Source organism: Nyctereutes procyonoides, unplaced genomic scaffold (assembly GCF_905146905.1).
Source record: "Nyctereutes procyonoides isolate TBG_1078 unplaced genomic scaffold, NYPRO_anot_genome, whole genome shotgun sequence".
NCBI classification, from domain to species: domain Eukaryota; kingdom Metazoa; phylum Chordata; class Mammalia; order Carnivora; family Canidae; genus Nyctereutes; species Nyctereutes procyonoides.
The window spans coordinates 37,436,707-37,451,233 of NW_026575042.1; the positions used below are offsets into that span (position 1 = coordinate 37,436,707).

At 52.5% G+C, this 14,527-nt stretch overlaps 1 protein-coding gene across 3 annotated transcripts in view; it reads left to right on the top strand.

Moving 5' to 3' along the window:
- The first annotated feature begins 688 nt into the window (after window positions 1–688).
- SPSB4 (splA/ryanodine receptor domain and SOCS box containing 4) overlaps window positions 689–14,527 on the top strand; it is an 80,995-nt gene continuing 67,156 nt past the window's right edge. The window contains exons 1-2 of one of the 3 annotated variants that reach the window (XM_055320862.1): window positions 1,433–1,786; window positions 9,007–9,107. The gene's annotated coding sequence lies outside the window, so the exon portion shown is untranslated. Of the gene's footprint in view, window positions 709–1,432; window positions 1,787–9,006; window positions 9,108–14,527 lie in introns of those variants that run through there. The other 2 variants (XM_055320863.1, XM_055320861.1) reach the window with 2 other exon arrangements.

Consider the following 14,527-nt stretch of genomic DNA (forward strand, 5'->3'; position numbering starts at 1 on the left):
TGCAGGCCAGGCAGTACCCTGAAGGCGTGGAGGAGGGAGCCGTCATGCTGGTTTTATGAAGACACCTCTGGCAGTGCAGGGGAAGTAAGTAGGCCGTCCCCAAGCAGCCTAACCACTGTCTGTGCCGCCAGCTTGGTCACCACCTTGGGCTCACACTGCAGTCAGGCTACATGGGCTCTGTGCCATGTAGGGGTAGCTACCTAGCGAGGCGACCATCCTGCCCCAGGGGCTAATTGGCCTAACCACCTCCACCTGGAATCATTCCCAGAAATGCCCTTCCCCGTCCGGGAAAGGAGCCCCAGAACCTCCATCCAAACATTTCCCTCCCTGGTTTGAACTGTCCTCACCAGTCTGTGTCCTTGGCGACCGGGGCGCTCTGCATTTGGGCTCCCAGGCGCCTGGCCCCGAGAGGCCCGGGGGCAGACCCAGTGATTGTGGAATGGGACTGAGGTCAACCCCGGGAGCGCACGCGGACACCCGGACCCGGAACTTTTAATTTCCCAGAGGAGGCCCAGAAGCTAGCTTCGAAGCAACCTCCCGGGGGGCCCCCCCCCACCCCGCCCCGCCCCACCCCCGCCCCGGCCACGCCCTCTTCCTTCCCCCGGGCTGGGGCGGGCCACCCAGCCGCCCGCCGTCCGCTCCGGGAGCCCGCGGAGCAGAGACCCACCTCCCCGCGCCTCGGGTGGGCGGGAAGGCCCCGTGAAGCAGGTGCAGTATGAAATCGGAATTTGAAAGACGAGTTGGAGCCTGCTCTTTAAAAATAAAGTGTGGACACGTGTCTAAGGAAGAGGCTATTAAGCCATCCTCTCTCCCCGGCGGCTTGCTTCCCACGTGCGCTGGGAAGAAGCCCCAGCGCCGCCGAGTGACCGTGGGTGTCTCCTCCCCGCGGGGGCACCCCCCCCGCTCCCCGCGCGCCTGAATGAAGGGGGGAGCCCCCGTGCGCATGAATGGGTGCGGGGGGAGGGAGCGCGCGGCGAGCGGGCGGGTGAATGGCGACCGGCGCAGGGGCGCGGGCGCGGGCTCCACTTCCCTCTCCCGCCAGCTGGTGGCCTCGGGAAGGTGGCGGCGCCGGCGGCCCGGGCTGGGACGGGCCGGGGCGCGGGATGGCGGGGGAAGGGGCGTTCCCGGCGGCCGCGCCTTCCGCGGCTATTGGATTAGTGGCCTTCGGGGATGAGCTCAGCCGGATCGGCTTTCAGCTGCAGCCTCCGGGCCGGCGGGGCAGGCGGGGAGCGGGCGGCGGAGGGGGAGGCGGCGGCTGCAGCATCCAGGGCTGGCCGCGGCGGCCGGCGCGCCCCGCGCACAAAGGCGCGCAGCCCCGGGGAGGGCGATGAGCGCCCCGCCGCGCGGGCCCGGGCCCCGGCTCCAACTACCGCTGCGCGCGCCCGGGGCGCCGGGGGCGGGGGCCGGGGGCCGGGGGCCGAGGCGCGGCCCGTGAGCCCTGAGCCCGGGACTCGCCGCCCTCCGGGGCCGGCGCGGAGCTTCGGCACGGCGGGAGCGCGGGCCTCGGCGCGCCCCGGGGTCCGCGCGGGGAGGCGCTGCCCCACTCGCTGCCGACCCCTCGCGCCCTCCCGCCGTGCCCGCGCGCCAACTTCCCCAAGAACGCCCAACTCCAGGCCGCCGTGCCGGGCGCCGGCGGGGAGGGCGCGCCCCTGGCCCCGGGGAGCCGGCCGGCATCTCCGCGGAGGCTCGGGCGCCCCTGAGTGGGCGGCGGCGGCCGGCTCTCGGCGCAGCGCAGGACCCGCCAGCCCCGCGACTCCCCCGGCAGCCGCTCGCCGGCTCTTGTATGGTGAGTATCGTCCGGCTCCTGGCGAGGGGCGCCCTTGGGCGCGCGGGAGCCCGGCGCCGAGCCCTCGCGCGGGCCGCCACCCGCCGCCGCGGGAGCTCCTGGCGCGGGTCCTGCCCGGGTTCCCGGGAATTCCTGTCCGCGGGCTGTGGCCGTGCGGACCCGCTGGTTTGCGTCCAGGCTTGGGGCATTTGGGGCTTTGGGGGCTGGCCCCTGATGCCGTAGGTTCGAAGCTTGCTGCTTCTCGGGCTGATGGAGACGGCGCGGAAAACTGCTCCCCGAGCCTCCCAGCCCGGGTTTGGGCGCAAGATCCGTCATTCATTTGCGGGGTGACCTTGGGCCAGGCGCCAAACCTCAGTTTCCTCATCTGTAGGATGGGGCTGATCATGGTACCCGCTTTATAGGGGCATTGGCAGATTTATGAGGTGATGCCCCTAACGTACGTAGAGCTGTGCCTGGCACATAGGAAGTGCTCGGCCAGATGCTAGCCGGCATTATTATCAGCGGTGCGAGCCCAAGCGTGTCACAACTTTCCGGAGCTGTAGCCGCTCCCTCGTCTGTATAATGGGGACCGAGTAAATTCTGGGGGTCTGTTCGTCGGGGTGCGTGTGGGGGGAGGGGATTCGGAGCTCTGGAAGTCAAGGGCCTGGCACGCAGGAGGCTGTGATGAAGGGGTGGCTGTGGCTACCGGTTACTCTAGACGCCGGGGTGGGGAGGCTGGTCGCCCGGCCTGAGCGCCGCCGGGGCCAGTTTCTGGCCTCGCTTGGAGACAAACTTGGTGATGCTCAGGAAGGGAGGGGTCGCGAGCTCCGCGAGCCACGGGCAGGGGTAGGAGGTGGGGTCCGGGAAGGAGGGAGGAGGGCAGAGCCTGGAGCGCGGCAGGGGTGTCCGCCGGGGGTGGGTGGGGGGGCGCAGGACGCGCCACGGGCTCACAGCCAGGAGGGGACACCGAGCCCAGGACCTCACCGGGCTGGGGTAAACTGAGGAAGCGCCCCCCCCCCCCAGCCTCCCTAAGGGCTGAGCGTGGAAGATTGCGGACTGGAAGGGAGGGGAGGGCACCTCGGTGCCGCTGTCACCAGGAGGTGGAGAGCTCCGGGCTCTGGAGTCAGGCTAGAGTTCGAATTCCGCCTGCACCGGCAGCCCTCGCTGTGACCTTGGGCCGGTTCTCTAATCTGTCCCAGCTCGGTTTCCTCCTCTGCCCTATCCTCCACGGGGGGGCGGGGGGGGGCGGGGGCTGCGGGGTGAAGATAGGAGTTCTCTCCTCTCTAGGAATCCGAGCCCCCCATTCCTCCACCCACCTTCTGGCCCTCCCCGCAATCTGATGAGCCTAAATCTGGAAGACGTGAAATGTTATGCTTGAGCCTCAGGGAAACGCTATTAAAAGGAGACTCCGGGATCTGCCCACCCTCTTGCTCGCAGGTCAGGCACCATCAGAAGAGATCAGAGCACTGACTCTCTCCCAGCCTCTCCACCTTCTCCCCTCTAGCCTCCAACCAAATCCTGCAGCTTCTCTCGCTCTGGCTGGTAGGGGACTCCCTCTCCCCCCTCCCCCTCCCCAACCTTCATCTGTTTCTAAAGGTCTGCAGATTAATGAAGTTCGTAGAAAGACGAACTTTGCTATTGACGAAAAGTGTCAATAGCATGCTATAAGCATGCTTTACACGAGGGCCTATCCCTCTGAAGTACATACCCTCCAACTGATTCAATTTTTAAAACTTCCTTAAAAAAGTAGTCCTAAAAAGAATTTAAACTACCTCTGGCAAACAACAACCTTCAACCTGCTGGCCATTTCACTCAAGTATCTCTCAAATGTCTTGTATTTCTGTTTCCTTTCAAAGACTGATACATTCGATTATATAAAAAGAAAATCTGCAGGGAAAAGAAACCACCAGCAATAGTCAAGAGATACAGGACAGACTAGGGGTAGAATTGCCACTCCTATCACAAAGGGCTCGTTTCTTTCATATGTAAAAGGTTCCTCAAGTCAATAAGCAGAAGATCAAAACTGGACAAAGACCATAAACAGTCCACACAAGACGAAATTTAAATGATACTTAAACGTATGACAGGATGCTCTACCTCCCTCAATAAGAAGAGTGCAAGTTAAAACTACAATAAGATACATTTTTTCACGTATCAGATTAGCAGGCAGTAGCAATAAGCATTTAGCAGAAACATCTTTTATTTATTTATTTTTAAAGATTTTATTTATTTATTCATGAGAAGGAGAGACATAGGCAGAGGGAGAAGCAGGCTCCTCACAGGGAGCCCGATGTGGGTCTCTATCCTGGACCCTGGGATCACACCCTGGGCTGAAGGTGGCGCTAAACCGCTGAGCCACTGGGGCTGCCCCCCAGAAACATCTTTTAAAAATATAAGTGCATTGGGGCACCTGAGTGGCTTAGTTGGGTTAAGCATCGGAGACTTGATCTCAGGTCAGGTCTTGATTTCAGGGTTGTGCATTCAAGCCCCACACTGGGCTCCAATCTGGCCTACCTGAAAAAAAATCCATCAGTCAAAGCCCTCTCTATCTTAGAACCTCCTCAAGGCTGCCCTGCACTAGAATCAAAGGACTCCAGGGTCTTCCAGGCCTGGTTACTGTCCCCTTCTCCCTTTGTCATCATTTTCTTCTCTCATTGCCTTCCACCCCCTGGCCTTTCTGGTTTTGCTGTTCCCCCTGCCTTGACTACTTTTTCTCTTTCTCCTCATCTATTTTGCTTGCTTCCTTCCTTCCTTCCTTCCTTTTTTTTTTTTTTTTTTTTGTTTTAGAGAGAAAGTGTGAGTGGGTAGGGGGTGGAGACGGAGAGAGAGACTCTCAAGTAGACTCTGCAGCGGAGCCCAACACAGGGCTTGATCTCACAACCCCGAGATCACAACCTGAGCCAAAATCAATCACCACTTTGGGCTCACACTTCACTTAAGACTCACTTCTTCTGACTTGGGTAGGCCTGTCCTTGGGGGACTTTACTCTTCTCCCAGAGTTTCTCATTTCTTTGTGAAGAGACTCAGTTTAACTTACCATATGGGGGCTACTTAATTCCCCCTGAGTTGCTGGCCTGTTGTCCCATAGCCAGGCTCCTGAAAGGTCTCTTTTCTGTTGGTATAAGAACGAAGGGTCTCCGGCAACTCCCTGGCTAGACTCAGGTCATTTGTGTGGAAAATCAGGGTGGTGGTGGGACCTGGAGTGAAGTGATCCGAAGTTTCTGCTTCACAGTCATTTAAAAAAAAGTAAGTACATAAGGGCTCCTGAGTGACTCAGTTGGTTGAGCTTCCGACTTGGTTTTGGCTCGGGTTGTGATCTTGGGGTTGTGGGATTGAGCCCCATGTGGGGCTCTGTGCTCAGCATGGAGTCTGCTTGAGATTCTCTCTCTCTCTCTCTCCCTCTGCCCCTCCCCCTGCTGGCTCTCTAAATCATGCTCTCTCCCTCAAATAAATAAGTAGAATCTTTAAAAAAAAATAAGTACATAAATGTGTGCACTTATGTAAACATAACCATACATATTTGGTAAAGAAGATCAATAGCAAAAAATACATAAGATATCAACACATATTAAAATAAAACACGGTTCCTAAATAAGTCAGCTAGTTTATCTGCTGCTGCTCAGCTCAGGAAATAAGAATCTGGAGGCTGTGAGAAAAACACTTGTCTGTGCTGAACCCTTGGGAAAGAGGATGGTGAACCCAAATCAGGTATCGTGGGCCCTGTGGGCCTTTCCAGGGCAGTGTTGACCACATGTGATTTTTGCTTCACATTATTGAGTTTAGAACTTAATCCCCATTGAAAATGTGTACTTTAATTATGAGAAAAAAATGTTTGTTGTTAAAAATCCAAACTACACAAGAGATGTGGAGTAGATATTCCTTCTTCAACCCCACTAGTAGTTTCTCACCTAGCCAGAGGTAGCAGGTGCTAGCTAGATGCTGGCAGGAGGTAGAGGAGAGCTGGGTGTTGGGTGCTGGCTCTGCCAACAAGAAATGCAGCATGTGGTGCAGAAGACAACAAGGACGAGGATGCAGGGAGATGGAGGGCTGGCACAGAGGCTGCCCGGCCTGCTTGCAGGGAGAAATCAGCCAGCCAAGGGAAAGTGGGAAGGTGCCAGAGAACGTATGGACGAGATGTAGTGCTCCAGGGAGTCTGACATGGCTGCTCTGAGCTGGGCCATGCTGGGAGGCAGTGTGGGAGAAACAAATGTGAGCAGGCCTTGGGGACTGTTGTGCCAAGCTCTGGGGTGCAGCTTCCCCCTGAGAAGGCACCTGGAGAGATGAATGTCAAGATGGATGATGGCTTGGTCAGACTGACCCCTTGGCAGCATGGGAGGGGGGTTAGGAGACACAGACTGGAGTCAAGGAGCCCCGTTAAGGAGACCATTGCCGTAACTGGAGCAACAGCAGAGCTAAGGGAGAGCTGAAGTTGCTGAGTGAGAGCTGGAGAGATGGAGGGACCCCCAGCAGAAACTAGGGTGTACAGAGAGGAACTTGGTATACTGGAGAGGGATGAAACTGTGGCTCAGCCCTGGACATGTAGGTTATGAGGTGCCAGTGGGTCCCCAGATGTCTGACATCTGGAGAGGGTGAGCATGCCCCCAACCCCCGGCGGGGAGGCTTGTGGTAGAAAGAGGCCAGCTGGCTTTACAAGGTTGTTGGAAGGAGCACCCAATCTGGTGATGGTCAGAGGCTTCCAGAAAGAGGGATCTGGTGCTGAGGGGAGAAGGCAGGGCTGGAGACCCAGTTTGGAAGAATCGGCAAGAAGCCAGAAATGAGAGAGGAGGAGCAGAACCTGAAGATGTGACCTAGGGGGCACTCCATTTGTTTATGGGGTGGGGAAGGTGCATCCTAGAGCCCGGAGGTGACCGGAAGCTGCCCTGAGCTCTGTACCTCCATGCGTGTGCAGAGAGAGAAGCCTAGAGCAGCTCCAGAGTCACCCACCTGGCTTAGGGCTGTGAAGGGTCATTGCTGGTGAACCCGGAGCCCTGCCTTCTCCAGGAAGGAGCTGAGATTGTTCCAGTCAGTCTGGCCACAGAGATGGCTCCCCTGTCAGTCATATACTATGAGACAAGTCAGTCACACAGATTCCTGGGGCCAAGGGCTCCCTCCCACCTGGCCCTCTTCTCCTCTCTCTCTCTCTCCCAGGTCTCCGTGTTTTTCTGCTTCCTCAAAAGCCCCCTTTCCTCTCTCATCCTCTCCCTGGTCTCTCAGAAATGCTCCTAGAGACACCTCAGGCTTCACAGAGGGACCTTCAGAAATCCCAGCAGGTGCCTATCGTGATCCCCTGGATCAAGCCCGAAGCATGAATAAATTTGCTTTTCTTTCAGGCATCCTGAGTTTTCCCACAACCAGTCACGCCAAATAAATGGGAGATAAATGAGGGGCTGGACATGAAGATTATCGTGTTTCCCTCACAGAATGTTGCCCAGGAGGGTCCCAATGTGTAGCACCCTCCCCCACCACCTGTGTTCCAGCTTTGCTCTAGCCTGAGCCACGCCGGGCCTCACAGAGGCCAGCTGCCCCCCGGAACAACCCGCATGTGCCTGCGGCCGCCCTCTGCACACAGGGGCAGCTGCAGGGTGACCAGGCCTGCCTGCCAGAGCTGCATGGGCCTTGCCGTAGGGCCTCTGGCCTCACTGCCTCAGAAGTGTGTCTCTTTCAAATGACCTTGTAGATAGAGCATGCTGGCCTGGTCTCTGACCGGCAACCTCCTTCATCCCATCCTCTGCTCCCCTTGCTGGCTGACAGCCTGAGCTTCTGCCTTGGGGGCTCCTGGCTCAGTCACGCGTGGGAGGATTCCCATGGAAACCCCACAAGAAGGAGAGGCTGGGGGAAGCCTCATTGATTTGCACTCTAGGAAGACAGGCGTGAGACGGTTCCACCTGGAACTGGACAGATGGCTCTCTTTGTGAGCGCTGGGGAAGAAAGGACTTGCCCAGCCAGTTGTAGTGTGAATTCCATGCATGTATATAGACGGGAAAAAGATAATGGGTGTCTGTGGATAAAACCCTGGAGGTTCTTTAGTTCATTCGTCATTGGTGGTTTCATCCTGAATGAGCATCTTTTAATAAAACAGCCCCTCTACTTAAATATTTGTGCTAAGAAAATCTTTGAAACATCCCTGTCACACCAGGTTCAGCTAGGTATTATTGGCACCATTTGTTGTAAAAATGCAGGAATGGAGATGACAGATGAGCTCATGGAGCTCTGTACTTCCAGCTCATGCCTCTGCGGAGGTTCTTTTGCCCATTTGCTCAGGCCTGTGCGTTGTGTAGATAGATGTTCACCTAGCACTTGCTCTGAGGCAGAGCCACTCGGAGTCCTGGGGCCTGCAATGAGGAGGCCCAGACCTGCTCTCAAATGGTTCCCTAGCTGGTGGGAGGGAGGCAGCTAAGGAGACTCGAGGCCTCCGGTGATAAGTGTGGTGGACAAGTCCAGGGGCTCTGCGGGTAGGGGAGGGGGCTCCCCAGAGGTGTTGATACCCAGCCGAACTACCCGGATGCATGCATGGTTGGGGGGTGGGTGTGCAGGGAGAGGGAAGGAAGGGAGGCAGCGGCAGGTTGGGACAGGGATGTGTGGGCTGCCGTGTGCCTGTTGGGAAGTTCGGCAGGGGGATGGGGGTGCAGTGGAGGAGTTTAGTGGAGGGGCACTTGGGGAGGTTAGGGTTAGGAGTCTGCACTTCATCCTGCTGCGAAGGACTGTAGGCAGGGGCATGATTAGATTAGCTTGGCTTTTTTTTTTTTTTTTTTTTTTTTTTTTTTTACAAATGCCATAGCAGATACTTGAAAGCAGTACGAGTCTGTTAAAGGAACTCGAATGGTATCAGACCTCAGTGTTTTTCATAGTCCTTGTCATAATTCAGACCTGTCACTGGGTATGACCCCTTTGGGGCCAGCTCTCCCTAGAGGGAAGCCATCCGGTGTTAGACTTTCCTGTAGCCTCCCAGATCCCCAGGGAGGCAGCATTATTGCTGGTTAAAAGCAGGAATGAAATCCATACTCACCCCTAAGTCTGAAGCCAAAGGCCGCCCTGGGGGGAGGGCGGCTCACCCAGCCATTGCCAAGTCCTGCAGCGTGGGGCTCGTGGGAGCGCCGTGCCCGGGAGAGCCGGCGGACGGGCCTCTGACAGTGGCAGTTCTGGTCCTGTGCCTCTGGGGACTGCGTGTCACATCTGCAGACCGCTGCGGCTCCTTGAGCGTCGCGGCCTCCACGCTTCATGTTTCCTCATTTCTCCGTCAGGTCGCGACACCCACCAGGGTCCCGGGAGGGGCGACTGGCAGTGTGGGGTTTTGTCTCCTCGCTCAGCTATCATTGAAGGCCCGGGGCGTCCGGGGACGTCGGTAAGCATCCCATCCAAGCAGAGACTAAGAGATGAAGTCTGGTTTGCGGGGAGTGCGGCAGAGGCGTCGCTAGGCCCCGTGCAGTGTGCCCTCTGCCTCCTGGGTTCAGAGGTGACCCGATTCCTAGCAGGAAGTTGGACTTTGTTGTAGCGCCTGTGTGCCTGGCCCAGGGCCAAGTTCTGTGGTGGAGACGAGAAGAGAAATGTGACAGGCGCCCACTCCTTCTGGCTGAAGGGAGAAGGCAGGGACGGAGTCTGACTGGGCTACTGCTCTATCCCCGGCTCCCAGCACCACGGGCCCGGCACATGGCAGCTATCCTCCAAGTGTTTGTTGAGTGAATAAATGAGGACCGGGGCAGGAAGCGTGCCCGGCTGTATCTAACAAAGGGCAGACTGGAGACGGCCAAGCGTCAGCTGCTCAGAGGAGATGACAGTGTTAGTGGCAGAATGAGGCCCCAAGTCCCCATTTCCTGACTACATCCTCTAAAAAGAGCAGAAAGCGACACCCCCCTGAAGCTCAGTGTCACCTCCCCACACTCCTACATGTACTCTACCCTGTGTTTGTTTTTTTTTTTTTTTTTTTTTTTTAAACTTTTTTATTTATTTATGATAGGCACACACACAGAGAGAGAGAGAGAGAGAGGCAGAGACACAGGCAGAGGGAGAAGCAGGCTCCATGCACCGGGAGCCCGACGTGGGATTCGATCCCGGGTCCCCAGGATCGCGCCCTGGGCCAAAGGCAGGCGCCAAACCGCTGCGCCACCCAGGGATCCCTCTACCCTGTGTTTGAAGCACGGTGCCTGTGTCTGTGCCCTGGGGAGCAGAGAAGCCCAGGTGAAAGCTTCCTGTGCTCAGAGGAACACTCCTGGAGTTAGAAAAAAAAAAAGAAAAGAAAAAGCAGATCAACAGGATCAGAGAGCCCAGGCTGGCTCTGGATGGACAGAGTTGCAGGGCAGGTGCCTGGAGGCCTGGTGGATCAGGGCAGGCTTCCTGGAGAAGGTGGAGCTGTCAGGCAGGACTGGGGAGATGAAGCCAGAAGGACTAGAAGCCCCACCCACCACTGACCTATAGCGGGGGGGGGGGGGGGGGGGGGGAGGTTTAGGATCTGGGACTCTGTTCGGAGCTTCCTTTCTCCCAGCTCTGACCTTGAGTCAGCCGGTCACCCTGTCCCTGGATTCTGGTCCTGACCATTGCCCTTGACAGTTTCCACAGGGCCAAAACCAAATGATTTAGCCCCTCTTTCCTGCATTCGTTATTCAGTTACCAGTTGCAGGAGGCCATAGGAGCTGGGACCTCCCTGGGGTGAGGACTGCTGAGGCAGGGAGTCCCGCTGGGGTGCAGGGTTGCTGAGAGCAGGATAGAGCCCCCACTGCAGCTGGGCATCTGGGCTGGAAGCTAAGACGTAATCCCCTGTTGCTGAGCGTGTGCACTGACGTCCGTTGTTTGCTCCTATGAACCATCCTGCCCTCTTTAGCTGAATCCTAGCGCACTCCCGTGGTCCTTCTCTTAGGATGCGTTCGTTCAGGCACCGAAATGGCAAGGTCGGAGAACGTACACACTTTGGAGGAGCTCTTCCCATTTCCTGGGCAGCTCCTGGGTGCCCTGTGCCGTTCCAGACTCTACAGACATCCTTGCAGAGGCAGGCAAGGTTAGCACTGAGTTAGCGGCACTTTGCAGGTGAGTGTCAGAGAGGTTACGTCCCGGCCTGGGGCCCGGGGGGGCAGCCGGGCATTCAAACCTGCCCTTTGTTACGTTGCGAGGTCGCTAGTTTTCCAGTAGCAGATGGACCTGAGCACTCTGGTCAGGCCCTGCCCTGGGGGGCGCAGCAGAGGTGCTGACTGTCATACGTCTGCCTTGCCTCCCGCCCGCCTTTAAAGTTGGCCTGGTGTGTACAGGGATAAAGTAGTTTCCTTAGACACGTCCTGTGCAGGCCACACAGCACTGATTACAGCTGGCATCGCGCACAGGCCCCGTTCCTCACACTGTAGAAGAAGATGGAAGAGCACGGGCTTGTCCTACCGTGGCCCGTGGGTCCATCTCATTCCTGCCACTTGCTGGGAGCCTCTCTCAGCCTGTTTCCCCTTTTGAATAAAGGGGCACATGCCTTCCTGTGAAGCAGCTGTCATGCCACCTGTGAGTGCAGATGCTCACGGTCAGTGATGGAGACAGCGCCGAGGAGCACATGTAGTGGGGACTTTGGGTTCAGCGTGGGATCAGCTCTGCTGTGGTTTAGCCATTTCACTTTGCTCAGGCTGCTACCTCTTGGCGCCTCAGTTTTCCGATCTGTTAGAATGGGACTATAAGGTGCCTTTAAGTGAATTATAAAAGGGGCAGATTCCAGCCCCCTCGCAGTCAGATGCGCTAGGGCAGAGAGTATAGACTTACGGAGGTGACCCTGGAGGAGTGTTGGTTCTATTAATTGAATCTCCCCTGAACCTTTCACACGCAATTTTGCTTATTCCTCATAATCTGGTTGAGGCTCAAGGGCTGGGTGAAGGTTGCTATGAAGCTCCAAGATGACTAGAGAAAAGATAGAGAAAAAAGCAAGTTGTCTTGTTAACTGAACTACAGTGTCCAGTTTTCTTGTAGATACAACTGCTCTTCATTTCCATTTGGGCCCTTTGGGTTAAACACCCGCCTCACTCCCCTCATCTGCCCTCTTCCTCCTCTGCCTTCCCTCCACAGTAAATGGCAGTGTACTGCACAGAATACTCTGCACTTTTGTTTCTGGAGCTTCATCTCTGTCGAATCTTCCATGTCAGTATGTTCTTTTCTCCAGCTGCATAGTATTCCATCATATGAATTATCATAATTTATTTGGCCTGTCTTTAGTTTTTTTCCCCCAATATTTTGCTATTACAAACAATGCTGCCTATGTGTATATGTAATATATATAATATTTGATTTATAAGTGTACTATACATAATACGTATGTGTACATGATACGTGTACATAATATGTGTACATAATACGTATGTAGTTCTGCGTATTTAATACTAAATAAATAACTAGAAGTAGAACTGCTAGGTCAAGAGGAACACACATTTGCAATTCTGAGAGATGGTGCTAATTCGTCATCCACTGAGGTTACGTACAGCATTTTACCTTCGGTTTAGCAATGTCTGAGCCTGTCTGCTTCTCCAAGAAGCTGTTATCTGTTTTTTTGAGCTTTGCTAATCTGATAAACAAAACTGGCATTTCATTGTAGTTCTAGCTTGTTTCTCTTTTATTATGCATTTGGTAGAGCATCTTTTCAAAAGAGCCATTTGTTTTTCTTTTTGTGTGAACTATTTGTTGTATCTTTCACATTCCGTGTGTGGGTTGGTCTTCTCTTACCAATTTACAGTAGTTTGTCATATATTTGTAATTTGTGTCATAAATGTTTCCCCACATTGAAACAATAAGCTAGTTTAACCTTTTTTATGAGTGCTTTTGGTTTTTTCTCATTTTCATTTCTTATTTCTTATGTTTGTGTCTTCTCCCTCCCTTAAATGATCAGATTAAGTGGTTGGTATATTTTATTGTTTATTTGAGTCATCAAAGCCCCACATTTAAAATATATTTAGTTATATGTGAAAATGTTAATTATTTAATTTTAAGTGAAATAACGTGAATAAAAGTCCATGATGCCAATATTAAAAAGAAAATTCACTAATATTTTGTAGATTAAAAAAAAGATTAAATGATATAATCCATATGCTAATAGTGTTTACATCTGGTTACCAAGACAGGTGGTGATTTTTACGTTTTGTGCATGTTTTTGAATTTTCTAGAATTTAAAAATTGATTTAATGTTTTCTAATTAATAGTCTTTAATTTTTAGAATAGTTTTAGAGTTATAGAAGAACTATGTAGAAAGTAGGTAGAGGGCAGCCCCAGTGGCTCAGCGGTTTAGCGCCGCCTTCAGCTCAGGGTGTGATCCTGGAGAACCAGGATCGAGTCCCACTTCGGGCTCCCTACGTGGAGCCTGCTTCTCCCTCTGCCTGTGTCTCTGCCTCTTTCTCTTTCTCTCTCTCTCTGTGTGTGTTTCATGAATAAATAAATAAAATTAAAAAAAAAAGGTAGGTAGAGTTCCCATATACTCACACCCAGTTCTCTCTATTATTAACATCTTACATTAGTATGGTACATTTATCACAGCTAATGAACCAGTATTGGTACATTGTTACCTGAAGGCCAGGCTTTACTCAGATTTCCTTAGTTTTCACTTGGTATTGTTTCTCTGTTCCAGGCCACCATATTAAATTTGGTTATCATTGGGCTTCTCTTGGCTGTGACAGTTTCTCAGATGTTCCTTCTCTTCAATGGCCTTAACTGTGTTGAGGAGTATTGGTCAGGTATTTTGTAGGATGCCCCCTACTGGAATCTGTCCTATGTTTTTGGCATGATAAGACTGGGGTTATGGGTTTGTGGAAGACCATAGAGATAAAGTACTATTATGCATTATGTTACATCATTTCATTACATACTATCAACATGATAATGATATAATACATTTTAATAGATAATATAATATGGTTTTATTGCTTTGGTTTTGTTTTTGTGGTATTTTTTCCCCGAAGAACTAGTTCTCAGTTTTTTATTAGTTCTATTATTTTTCTATTTTATGATGCTTAATTCATGTATTTTAATTTTTTAATACTTATTAGTATAAGTACACCAGCTATGATTTCTATTTAGTAGGATCCTACGGGCTTTAAGATATGGAATGTGTTTTGTTATTCTTACTCTCTCCATAGTCTGCAAATTCTATATAGATTTCTTTTTTTGAGTTGTTTAGAAGAGAGTTTTTTAAAATATCTAAGTGGTAGGGTTCTGTATCATAGTTTTGTGATGAGTTTTTAGTTTTTATTTTGTGTTGTTAGATTCTGTATTATCTCTGCTTTTTTTGTGTGGTTTATTTGCAGCCTAATAAATGGGAAATGACCTGTCTTATTAATTATGCAATTTTGTTTTTTTTTTATTTCTTTGCTTAATTTGGTTCATTGACCTGTCATAAGCTAAAAAAGGTAAAGTTAGCTGCCCCTACTGTGTATCTGTCTGTTCTTATGTTTACTGTAGCTTTTGTGGTGGATTTTGGGGCCATTATTTGGTATGTTAGATCTTTAATACTGTTGAGTCTCTTTGCTTTGGAGATGTCTCTTGTAAGTAGCATACAGTGAGAGTCTTGATTTCCAATCTTAGATTTTTTTTTTTTTTTTGTAGTTTACCATGGCCATTCATTGACATAGCTAGTGTTTCAGGCTTAGTTTTACTATCCTATTTTATGTCTTTGTGTTATTGTTTCTATTGCTTCTTACAGCAAAATCTTTCACTGTGTGGTCTGTTTTATTTTGTGTTCTTTCTGACAATTTGGAAAGTTTGTATTTTATTTTCAGTTCTTCCGATGGTTGCCTTTATAACTATGTAAGATGCATTTTG